This window comes from Vulpes lagopus, chromosome 11 (genome assembly GCF_018345385.1).
Source record: "Vulpes lagopus strain Blue_001 chromosome 11, ASM1834538v1, whole genome shotgun sequence".
Classification (NCBI taxonomy): domain Eukaryota; kingdom Metazoa; phylum Chordata; class Mammalia; order Carnivora; family Canidae; genus Vulpes; species Vulpes lagopus.
In genome coordinates this window covers 54,354,800-54,363,051 of record NC_054834.1, presented here as the reverse complement: position 1 = coordinate 54,363,051, position 8,252 = coordinate 54,354,800, and the positions used below count along the sequence as shown (strand labels likewise).

General features: G+C 38.3%; 1 pseudogene; it reads left to right on the top strand.

The window, feature by feature from the left end:
* Window positions 1-4,683: 4,683 nt before the first annotated feature.
* Window positions 4,684-4,781, top strand: LOC121472404 (annotated as a pseudogene).
* Window positions 4,782-8,252: the final 3,471 nt, after the last annotated feature.

Sequence of the window (8,252 nt, the reverse complement as noted above, 5' to 3'; positions counted from 1 at the left end):
AGTTGTGCTAACCATTTGGTGCAAGCCTTTTATAGACATTCATTTCATTTCCTTTGGATGAATACCTAGGAGTAGAATTGCTGGGCAATAGGGGGAGGTGTATGTTTAAGTTTTAGGTAAGGTCAAAGTGTTTATCAAAGTAGGTGACAATTTCCCACAGACGTCTTATTATGTTTTGAGAGAAGTAACTGCCTTTTTTCTTTTGTTTTTTTAAAGATTTTATTTATTTATTTGAGAGAGAGAGAGGGCATGCATGAGTGGAGGAAGGGGCAAAGGGAGGGGGAGAAGTAAACACCCCACTGAGCAGGGAGCCTGATGGGTGGCGCACTCTCAGGACCCTGGGATCATGGCCTGAACCAAAGGCAGACACTTAACCCCTCCTGAGTGCCTTTGTTTTGGACTACTCTGTTAATATGGCATATTGAAAAGCCTTGCAAAATAGAGCTAGGGTCTACCTCTGCAGCAAAGAGTAGGTTTGCTTCCTGTCCAGTATCACAAAGAAAATGTTTCCCTCCAGAGCAAATACCTTACTCTCTGTTATTTAAAATTCAGGTTCCCTAAGCTCAAGATTTCTTTCTTCCAACATATCCTGACCATGCAGCTATCACCTGACTCTCTTCATCACTCTGTGGGAACTGGGGCTTAGAAAATTGGCACAAATGCTAATACGCTGGCTCATTGCTCTGACCTGAGAGTCTTGTGTTTTCTTCTAGTGTCTAGGAAACCATGGCAAGACTTAGCTGTGATCTTGCAAGTAGGGTAAAATCTCAAATCCTTCACAGTTCTGGGTAGTTTGGTAGCAAGGATTAGATGTTGACAAGACATATATTGCTGGAACAAGAAAGATGAAGTGTTTTTTTGAGGTTTTAGGGACATACAATGGAATCAGCAGCCAACACATTGACCAAATTGTATGGTTATCAGGTGGGTTTATAAAAAGGCATTGGTGAGATATCTGCAGGCTGAGTTCCAGAAAGTAGTTTAAAGACAACTGTCTAAATGATGCCCTGATTGCTGTTAATGCTCCTACAGGTAGGGTGACTTCTCACCAGGCTGGCAATCATTCTCAAATCCATCCATTCTAATGGTTTGTACAGAGATTTGTGTTAGCTAGCAGAAAACATCACCTGCCCACCTCCTTCAGGCCATATTTACAAAAACACACACCTGTACCATTAGTAGAAGGAGGGTTATTTGCAGCTGCTCTGGGCATAAAGCAGGGCACTTATTATATCTTTGGCTGTTTCCTTGGAAGATGAGGGGGCTGGAGGTACATGCTGCTTGTTCAGGAAAATGGCAAGAGCTGAGCGTCCTCTGCAGGCCACCATGCCAACTGGAGAGGCACTCAGACATGAAGTAGAAAGGTCTCAGAGATATTTATTTCTTTTTGCCATGGATCTGGGCTGCGATAGCAAAGCTTTGGCTCTCTGAGAGAGATTTCCCTGAGACAGGGGAAAACAAAACAAAACAAGAAAAAAAAAAAAAGCAAAGTAAAAACAACCTTTGGGAAACCATAAAGGAGGCATTGACAAGTATACAAGCTTGAACTATCCTAGACTGGATTTATAAGGCCGGTAAAATGACCCATTGGCAAATGGGCCAGTGTGCTCTTTGTGGTTCCACTGCTCATATATGATTTCTGTGGTTTTACAGTTGTACTATGAGTGCCTGTAAAGTCGAGGGGGGATTTGTTTGTTCAGGGACTGTGGCCTGTAGAGAAGTGCTAGTGAAGGACAGAAGTCACTCCTCAGTTTGTCTCCTTATCCTCGTGTAGCTGCTGAGGTGGAGACAATATTGTAACTGAGGAAGAGAAGGAGACATCACAGCCTTGATTAAGGACCTAGTGCCTCACAGGCAGTAGGAGATGCAAGACTGCAGTACCACACCCTGTCCAGTCCACTGTAAAACCAACAGGAGCTGTTTTCCACAACGAAACCAACTGAATTCCATTCTTGCTCCTGTATTCTTGGTTTTTCTAGATACTGTGACTGTTACTGAATTGATTGCATGAACCAATGCCCTCGGTGTGTTGCCTTAGACATCGCCAACACTTTTTTTTTTTTCCATCCCAAAGGCACCCAAGAACCGAGACTAATTTGCATTCACGTGGCAAAGCTGCTCATCTGCATTGGAAGTACTCAGCAGGGTTATCCAAACTGCACCCTTCCCCGCCTGCGGCTGGGTCAGGATGTAGAGTGAATGTCTACGCTTTGTGGTGTGAAGCTTTCACCATACAGATGATGCCCTGTTTATTGGCAAGTCAGGACCCTCATGCCCAAAGGTCCTGACTGCAGTCTCCATCCATGGGTAGGCGTGCTTAATAAACCCTGACAAAATTCAGGAGCTCATTTACCAAGTGAAGTCTCTTGGCATTATGTGAATAGAGTCACAACTCTCAGTTCCTCTGGCATTCAGGGAAAATTGCTTTCTCTTCCTCCAACAATGTTACCAAAAAGGAGACCCAAGACTTCATTGGACTTTCAGGTCTTAGAGACAGTATGGTCTTGTGGGGGCATTCTACTCGGTCTCTTATTCATTGGCTACCCTCAAATCAGCATCCTTGGAGTGGGGACCAAACCAAAGTCTTCATCAGAAACTGTTTAACAGGCTATTACATGCCATTTACATTTGGAGTCCGACAACCCAAATTATGCCTTTGAGCAACATGTTTCTATGACAGATGATTTTGCCAAGTGGAACCTCTGCAAAGGGTGTCATCCTCTGCCCCAAGACCTCCTTTGGGCTTTTGGCTTATCACTTCCCTGACTCTGCTACAGGCTACATCCCTGTTGGAAATTAGCTCTTAGCTGGCTGCTGTCCTCTTGTTGACATGAATGCCTGAAGCAGGAGGCCTCCTGACTCTTCAGTCTGATGATCCCTTTTTGGTGTGACTTAACTCAGACTTAGTGACTATCAGCATGGAAGGGTCCTCCAAAGCTCACATCTTGGCTTTATGTGAAGAAAGTAGCAGCTGTTCCTGTTAGGGCAACTTCGTCCTCCTTTCTACTGCCTGGAGCAAATCTGCTGGCTCAGTGGGGCCCTGGGGTCACGGAAGTTCTACTAAATGCCTGAGCCTGTTTCACGGATGGCTCATCTAAACTGAAATGCAGCGGTGTCCACTGGGATAGTGCACCTGTTCAAACTCAGCACCAGCCATGCAGAACTGAAAATGGACACAGTTGCTCTGCCCAGTGGACAGAACTCAAGGTCATACATCTGACCAGTACTTCCCTTGATGAACCTTGTTGTATTGTTACCCACTCTTGGACTATTTACTATTTACTATTACTTTAGCCATTTTGTTTGCCACTTGGAAAAGTACAGACTAGCAAATTAGAAACACTGTGCTTTATATGTCTTTATTATTTTTTATCATTATTTAATCATTATTATTTTAACATCACATTTCTTCTGTAGTTAGCACATTATGAGTTCTGAGAAATTTTTGCTTACTCCCAAATTGTGATGATTTTATCCTCTTTTCTTCTAGAGACCATGTAGTTTTAGCTTTTATGTTTCCATCTATGATGCATCTCAAAATAACTATGTCTTACAATGTAAGATATTACATAGGGGTCAAAGCTTTTGTTTTTATTATTTATTTTTTAACATGACATCATTTCAACACTAGTGGTTGGAGAGATTTGCTTTCCCCGTTGAATTGCTGTAATGACCTTGATGAAAACCAAGTAACGATTAATTTTTTAAAGTATGCATTATTATATTGTTATAAGAAGGATATCTTAATCAAGATACAAAAGGATCTAAAAACAAAAAGAAAATGCTCATGTACCTGAAAAATAAACTTAAAACTTCCATTTTTCAAAAGTTCATTAAAGAAAATACAGATAAACCACTAATTAGAGAAGATAGTCCTGGTACAGAGAACTGATATAGCTACAGATCTAGATATAAGTATATACTTCCTCAAATAAATAAGAATGGCATAAAAACTCAAATAATGCACTCAGATATTATCAAGCCATCTGTAGAAGAGAAAATGGCCAATGGATGTATGGAGTGTTTAATTATATTAATAACCATTTTATATCCATTCCATTGGAAAACTTAAGGCAATGCAAGCTATTTATGATCATATGGATTTATTAAAAACTGATAGTTGATGCAACAATTTAGAAGACAATTTGGCATTCTTTTAGATGTAAATATTCAAATATCCTCTGACCTTGTTATTTTACTTCCAAGTATATATGCAATGACATTTTGGTACTTATGCCACATGAGATATATATAAAAATATCCATAGCATCATTATTCATAACAGCAATACAAATGGAAATGGCACAAGTGTCTTTTAACAGGAGAAATTATCAGTAAGTTGTGATACATTCTTCATAGAGTATTACACAGCAGTGAATATTACTGAATTAATGTTCCATGCAAAATATAAATGAATTTTAATGTCATAATGCAATGTAAAAAAAGCAAGTTGCGTGAGACTACATATTTTTTTAAAAAGCAAAACCAAGAAATATATGTGTATTACAAAAATACATTAAAAAGCAAACTACTAAAAAAAAAAGAAAAAAGAAAACTACTGTCAAACAAATTAAGGACATATCACTTGGTGGGTGTGGGTGAATAAGAAAAAGAGACATAAATATCTAGAATCAAGTTGTTGGTAATGTTTTAACTTGAGGCACAGTAATTTCACCAATACCTGTGCTGGCTTTGGCAGCACATACCCCAAAAGTGGAATGATACAGAGAAGATGAGCCTGGTCCTGCACAAGAATAATTTCACAAATAACCATTATGTTACTTAAAATAGTTATGGAAATACATATATTTAAATACATAAATTCAAATGAATACTTGTTTAAATATACATATAAATTCAAGTTAAAAAGGGATGCGTGTGATTTAATTATGATAGTGCTTTATGATCTGAGGATAATAATCCATTGAATTCTGTGTTTATGTTCCCTCTATGAAAACTCAAGAAAACAAAACAGGCATGTGGTGACTATGAAGGGTGAAGCCACTGTGAACGCAAAAGTCAAATTCTGATCCTTGTATCATATTCTGTTCTTCATTACTGAAATATTTGAAGTGACCTGTCACTGACCTGCATGCTGGACATCAATAGGAGTGTGGTTACTAAGTTCCCTCAACTAATCTTCAAAGCTGCATGACTCTGAGTTGCTATCATGTGGATTATCCCTTTTATGAAACATTCCACCGCAGCATGGCCAAGACTTCCCATGAGAGTAAAGACTATTTTTTATTTTATCAGCCAGAGTGTGCTCTTCTTAATCCTGCCTGTTTGAACACCGTGTATCTCCACATGTTCCGCACAAGTGATTTTGAACATTAGTAAATCATCATTACCCCTGTTAGATCTCAAACTTGTCATGGATGCTGTTGCTTTTGGCCTGGGAGGGAAGCGAGGGCACCAGAGAGGATTCTAGCAACTGAAAAGTAGAGGCCTTGCATTGTTTCTATTTGTAGCACATCTTGACCAGTAAATAACAGGAAAAAAGATGAATATCGAAATAGATAGTGACAACTTGATCAAAGGAAGAGGGGGGAAAATGCAGTTATGTACAACAGGCTTAATCAGGTTAATTAGAATCTGGGTTGCATCTTGGACCTGGGAATACTCATCAGCTGGCTGTCATCTGAAGAAGGATTATCCTCACTTAGTCTAAGGAGCGTGGCAGGTGTGTCGCATGTGGATAGACCGTCTCACACCAGCTCTCTGGGGAGCAGCGCTGTCACAGCGTTGCAATTTAGCAGACTGCCACTGCTCACACCGAAAAAATGCCTGGTGTCCCTAGTACTCCAGTGTCTGGAAGCATCATCGTGTGGTGGAAGTGTTGGTGCAAAGGAGGGAGGAGGGGAGAGGTAAACGAGGAGAAGGGGAAGAAGAAGAAGGGGAGCCTGATGCGGGACTCGATCCCAGGACCTTGGGGTCACCGCCTGAGCAGAAGGCAGATGCTCAACCACTGAGCCACCCAGGTGCCCCTGAGGGTATTGTGTGTGTGTGTGTGTAATTATGACATTGTCCTTCTCTGAATTATTAATTTCTTTTTACTTTTTAATTTGGTTAGATATTTGTATCCTTATACTCTTCCAGTAACATAAAATACACTCAACACCACAGACCCCTAATAAATAAGAGGGCCCACAGAGGAAAGTTTTGTTTTTTTACTTCTCTTCTAGTTTCCCATTTACATGGAATATAATAGATATATACACACTCTAGATTTAAGAAATTAGATTCATAAGTCTAGTATACCTCTCAATTATGCTTACTTGCACTATAAAACTATAAAGTTTTGAACTAAATTCTAAAATATTTTAAGTCATAAACAAATATGTCTGTTTTTCATTAAAACTTATAAATTAATACAAATTGACCTAATATCCATATATTTTAAAAGCCTCTCGATAAATGTGTGGTCTTTCTCACCTCAGTCCAGTGCCTTATTTCACACCCTCTAGAGATCCTCTCTGGATACATGCTTAAAAAATTTTCTAAGTTAAATTTTAGTTACATTTCTGATACTGACGATTTCCTTTCTAGATATGATGCTTAAACATGAGTTTACTGTTTTTTCAAAGTTTTAGGCATTATCTCTCTATTCACTAGTTTTTTTTTAAATTGAGCTTTTTATTTTCACTCCCATATTATATCTCTTCTCTCATTCTCTCCCATATAGTTATATTACCTATTTTGATAAACTAAATATTTAGTATTTTTATTAAATATATCAAATTAGAAAGTTTGTTAAATATTTATCAGTTTTATTAAAGTAGCCATTTATAACTGAGTTGAATATTATGATTGTCATTTCCCTTATAACTCTCCACTTATTTAATTTGTCTTTAGTTATTCATATACTTATGTTTTTAGGTCTCACTAGCAATTTCCCTAAACCCTTCAAGAAATCTGAAAGAAAAATCAGAATATTGTTGGTTATACAATTGAATAGATAGCTTCCTATTTATTTAACTGATGCCATTTATCATGGAACTCACAATTCTCTAGTTCCAGTCTCTATGTTCATTTCAAAGAGACAGCAAAAGGTATGGCACTCATAAAATGACAACATAATATTATAACGAAAAGAATAATCAGAGGCCATGAATGAACTGTGGAAGACAGATGTGAAGCATTCATTTGTGAAGCTGGAATATACCAGCTCTTAAATGTGGATTTAAACATCATATTTAGAAGTGAAATTATTGGTATCAGGTAAAAGTACTTAAATTCTACCAGAAGATTAAGAAAATCACTAAATGAAAAATAGTAAATAATCAATGAGTGTCTTCCTTAGACCATGTATTAAACAACTTGCTGGTTTATTACTTTGTGTGGTAACCCCCAGAAACCAACAGAATGGATGTGAAGAGGCGAAGAGGCCTTCATTCTAATAAAACATAAATTGAAATATATCACCCTTTTTTATACCTCTAATGATGACTTTTTTTTTTTTTTTTTTTTTTTTGCATATAGACCTAAAGCTTCTCGTTGAGTTCACAATCTAGTTTTGGGAGACAGACATGTTATCGCACTGCATGGAGCGCTTTAATAGGTGTATAGGTGTGTACACAGAGCACTTCAGAGGCAGAAATGAAGACCGGTTATCCTCAGTCTGAGAGCATGGGTGGATGTGGATATACAAAGAGAAAGAAGTTTCCTGAGTGGGATAATCCCTAGGTTAAAATCTAAAGAATGAACAGCAGCTATCCGGGTGCAACACAGGGAGAGAGGGTTTTTCTAAGCATCGATGTTTCTATCAGCACCTCTCACTGAATTGCAATGGTAGATGGAGGGCATTGGATGCATCCGTGAAGAGATGCTGAAAAATCAGTGGGGCTCATCACAAGTTTGGACAATATAAACTGTCACATAATTGATAAAAATCGTTTATTTGATGAATCTGACCAGATCAAGAATGTGTGACTAATGTGACGCCAGGAGATTGGCAGGAAAATAAGACATCTACCTTAGGAAAGAGGTGGGAAGTGACTTTCCATCATTTTCAGAAATATGACATGCCTTTTCAAGTCGCTGAATTCTCATTATCCACCTGACAATCTTCCAGCACTAATGCACCTGTTGGAAGAACGTGGATGAGGACTTTTTCTAAGGACAAAAAGAGACTGTCACTTATCAAAGAGAAGCTAAACAAATGGTCTGAAACTATTAGAGAAGGATGTAAATTCCTTTTTTTTTTTTTTTTTTAGGATGTACATTCCTATATGAATACTTTCTGGAGACAG